The sequence below is a fragment of the Hordeum vulgare genome, chromosome 5H (assembly GCF_904849725.1).
Source record: "Hordeum vulgare subsp. vulgare chromosome 5H, MorexV3_pseudomolecules_assembly, whole genome shotgun sequence".
In the NCBI taxonomy this organism is placed as follows: domain Eukaryota; kingdom Viridiplantae; phylum Streptophyta; class Magnoliopsida; order Poales; family Poaceae; genus Hordeum; species Hordeum vulgare.
In genome coordinates this window covers 496,830,157-496,834,850 of record NC_058522.1, presented here as the reverse complement: position 1 = coordinate 496,834,850, position 4,694 = coordinate 496,830,157, and the positions used below count along the sequence as shown (strand labels likewise).

The 4,694-nt window shown below is 46.5% G+C and overlaps 1 pseudogene; it reads right to left on the bottom strand.

Annotated features, from left to right (window-relative positions):
- Positions 1–1,134: 1,134 nt before the first annotated feature.
- Positions 1,135–3,345, bottom strand: LOC123399360 (annotated as a pseudogene).
- Positions 3,346–4,694: the final 1,349 nt, after the last annotated feature.

Below are 4,694 nucleotides of genomic sequence, written 5' to 3'. Positions count from 1 at the left end.
GCTGGAACCCTAGCCGCCGCCAGGAGAGGACAATCTTCCAGCACTGTCCTCCCGCAGCTCTCCTCTGCCGGCGACCTCGGTCGCCTGTGGTGAGGAGGGTCGCCGGATCCATGTGTGTGGATCATTTTTAGTCCTTGTAGTCGAGGTTTTTTAGGTTGTTCATTGCCGGCGCTGAATAAAGGTTATTCAGATCCTTCCCTGACGAAGCCATCGGTCATATGTTTGGGGATGGATTTGAAAACCAGTGTGTTCAAGCAAGGATGGCGTGGTGGCGGCAGCATCCTCGTGGTGGACATGTGTCCTCGATCTCCACCGCTGCGACGACGTTTGCTCCAGCTTCGGCGCGGAGCTTGGAAGGTAGTCCATGAGCAGATGCAGATTGTGGTTTGCATCGACGACATCTGGAAGACGAACGTGTGCTGGGTTCGTGGTTCGTGGATGGCAGGTTTGGTTTCCTCCTTCGACGTCTTAGTCGTGGAGGGGTGCCAGATCTGCAGCTCGATGATGTGTCCGTGGTGTTGCCCCGATCTGATTCGTTCAACGATAAGGGTTTCACTTTTGGTGAGCCACCTTGGAGGTCCGCAAAGCTGCATATCAGCGATGAAGCCGCGTCGAGCTCGGATGAGGAGGTGATTCGTCATTCTTTTCTTCGGTGGCTACCGTGGTGGTGTCAGAGGCAGGTGACGGACGTTGGTGTCAAACTCAGAGACGTTCTTCTATCTTTTCAGTTTTGTCATGTCGGTCTTTGTGTGACTTGTACTTTGATCTTTATGATATGAATGATCTTTATGATATGAACGAGACACATACTACCAAGTAAAAAAAAAACTCTTAAACCTGCCGTTATAAATCATGCATGACCTCACTAGTCTTGTGGTCTCAAGAAAAATAACTTTCCCATCATTTCTTATGAGTCAAAAGAAATAAAGCACTAATGATAATTGTTGTAGTCAATATTTTCTTAAACAAAAATGAAAATGTATCATAAATAACAATACATGAATTAGGACGATACATCAATAATATGACAAGTGGTATCATGTCTAGTTTCCTATGTGGTTTAATGGCGGTACACAACCAACTTTGGTCGATGTTTTTTCAACCTTAATACTAAATCATCATAAAAGTAGAAAGTAAAATGGAATAATTATATTTTCTACATATCCATTTTATTTCTTCAACCAAATTGCCATCTCTTTTGTAAATTTCTCCATTGCCAATTTTGGCAATAAGATTGATACCACCGTTGAGTCTTCACCGTCTTGATTTTTGCACTTTGTATGATAGCTTATCAACTTTGAAGTGAAATCCCCTGCATGTGGCGTACCGGAAGCAACCAGCTCAGCTTTCCCAAATTGTAGGGTATTGCCTCCAACCCATTTTGTGTCACTAACCTCGTATGTTCTATCCATGCAGAACGGTGACCACTCTCGCCATAATGCCATCAAATCTACCATGGATTTCACGCAATCTTTAGTGGTGTCCATCTTGACTTTGCGCATTAGCTCAAGTATATGAGCCAGCGGCTTTGTAGACAACTCATCAACTGTGACCTCAACCACGGGAGAGAAATGTGCATTTCCGTAGTAACCACGTGGGATGATAACACTTTCCCCATTAATGCTTCTGCCACGTGCATTTAAACTAAACATGACACGTACTTTCTGACTAGATCCGTAACCCAATGCCAATGTGCGGCATCGCCACATGACGGCAGTAATCAATTCAAATGTTGTTGTAGATTTGGAGAGATGTCCCGAGATATGACTTCTTAAAATTTCTATCTCTTTTGGTCCAAAGAATAAATATTGCACTTCCATAGTTTCTGGTGGAGTTGATAGCATCACATCATCTCCTCTACAATCTAACCCAAGAAGAAATGGTTTATAAGCCGGGTAGACATGTGAGACAGAGGGTGGGTTACGTGCTGTGAAAATATCTCTTTTCCACACAGGCAAAGTGGTTGGGATAAGTTCACCACATGCCAAATCGGCTATAGATTTTATGAACTGGAGGATGCCAAAACCATCGGCAATGCAATGACACATGTGAAGCCCAATAACGAATCCTCCACATTTGAGTTCTGTCACCTACAAAACAAATGGCATATATATGGTTAAGTCATGGATGGTAGCATGGTATCCCTCTAAGATGTATAATTAGAACGTGCTATCAGAGTTGAGTGTCAAAACGGACGTAGTTTGGATTTTGTTTCATCTCAACAAATAATAGCACTACTGGAATAAATATTAGATCCATCTTAGTTGATAGTAAACTCCAGCATTAGTTTCTCTACATCAAACATTGATTCATATTTAGGGCAAACTATCCAAATTGTATGTGCAATCACTATTTAAGTTTAGTTGCAGCATCAAACGTAAACACAAAGCAATTATTTATTAATTTGAAAACGGTAAAAGTTTACACAAGATCGGCGAACAGTGCGCTACCAGAATGGAAACGGTAAGGAGCAAAACCTCCCTAGCAACTTATTTTCTCCATGCAAACTCTGAATTTTAAACCCAGAAGAGGATAATGAACAAGCTTAATTTCCTAGCAACCTTTTCTTTCTCTAAATTTTCAACCAGTGAAAAAGACCCACGATAACATGTGGTACAACGTCATACTCCCTCCGTTCCTAAATATAAGTATTTTTAGATATTTCACTAGAGGACTACATACGGAACAAAATAAGTGAATCTACACTCTAATATATGTCTACATACATCCGTATGTAGTTTTCTAGTGAAAATTCTTAAAAGACTTATATTTAGGAACGGAGGGAGTACAAATTAATAAGTTTACTGCCCATAAGCTATACTCCTCGACGTCAGGAAACAAAGTAGAGTTAAGAAAGTGAGCTACCTGCAGGGAGAGCAGAGGCTTGCCAATGACATCTCTCGTGTTGCCGGCGTCTCCCAAGAACTCCTCGACGCACGGGTACGGCGGCACCAGCGGCTGCCCGAGGTCCTCCAGCCGCACGTCCGCGGTGGCCTCCACGAACATCACCCCTTCCCCCGTGCAGTCCACTACCAGCTTGTTGCCGTCGGGGAGCTTCCTCAGGCGTCCGGCCATGGGGTAGTAGTACACCAGAGCCCCCGCCACGGCCGCCTTGATGCCCTTGGCAACTTTGCCCGGCGTGGTGCTCTCTCCTGGCGGGCTTCGGAAGAAGCCGACGATGGACTCGTAGAACCGCAGCGACCACTGGTCGTCGAGGTCGGAGAGGGCCTTCGTTTCGACGGGGGTCGGCCGCGCCGGGCGCACCAGCTCAGGCTCGCTCCGGCGGGCCGTGAAGGTCACCATGGCAATGAAATTGAGTATGTGATCTGATGGCACGGCTGAGTGTGCGAGGGAGAGTAGCTAGCACTTTGAGAGGCTGCAAGTGTGTGCAAAGGCGACTCGCTGCTGTTATTTGACATGAGCTATGGTGGTACATGCATATATAGCCGCATTCACCCGGTGATGAAGTGCTGAAGTCATGACGATGGCGATGGAGATGGTGATGGAGATGGCGACTGGTTCAAGGATGGCAGGATAAGAAAGAGTAGATCGGGGCGTACAGAGTTGAAGTGCCGTAACTCTTTGAACGGGAATCTGGTCGTGCAGGTGAAGTTGTTTGACTTGATTGGATTCTCGTACGGGGCTATCGAGAATCAAGTCGTGCCGGCGCGGCGATGCCTGCGTACACGACAACCCGCCAACTTTGGTCCGTTCATCGCCAGCCACTGCGCGGTCTTCTCATCGCTCGCCCGGTGATGCTGACCTATAGGCAATCTTGTTTAATTTGCTCTCATAAAAAACAAACTAAATAAGAGCAATTAATTTCTGGTTCTTTACCAAGTACTAGCATGTTCTTATATGCATATTTTTGCCAGATTTAGTTTTTTCAGGGTACACTTCATCAAGCCTGGAATTTGAAAAGAAGACCAAGTCTGAACTACGGAATATTTTTCATGATAAAATACATTTGGTAAACATGTTGCGAGAATAAATGTAGGAAAACGTTTTCAGCAGCCGGAACGTCCAACTCGTTTGGTCCGTTCGATCTAGTGCGATCGAAACACGCCCGCAGCGCCAGACTGTTTTTTTTCTCACCTGCCCATCGATTGCTTCAACCGGTCATTTGCATCTCATCCAGTTGCTCCATTTCGGACGACAGGGACGACTGCGGCTCGGGCAACTGGAGGGCGACAGGGCCGGCGGCGGCTCCGGCGATAGGGCCGGCGGATCCGACGACATGGCCCGCGACGGCGGCGGCGACACGTTCTCCAGCGACCTATGGCTCCTCCAGAAGGTAACCCCTATTCTTCTCCCCAATTTCCCCCCTCTCCCCTAGGGTTTCGCGGCGTGTCGTCGATGGGGCTGCAGAGGAGCGGCGGGGTCTCTGATGGGGACGCGGTGATGGGCGCGTCCTTCTCCCCACACGGACACACCTTTCTTCCAGCCTGCTAAGGGCATGTGCAACTGTCTAGACGGCTCTGTTCATGCCAGATTTAGTCTGCAATACAGACATTTTATACAATGCATGTCTAGTAGTTAGTAGTCTGCATAGACTCTAGAATTACAAGAAAATGTGACCCGGTCCTTGAAGGAAAAACGGCTGGTTGCAGACACCCATCATACAACGGGAGAAATGCCGTCGTTAAGAAGAATTCGGTAATTATGCAGACGAAAAGTTTTTTTGCTGGAGGAAT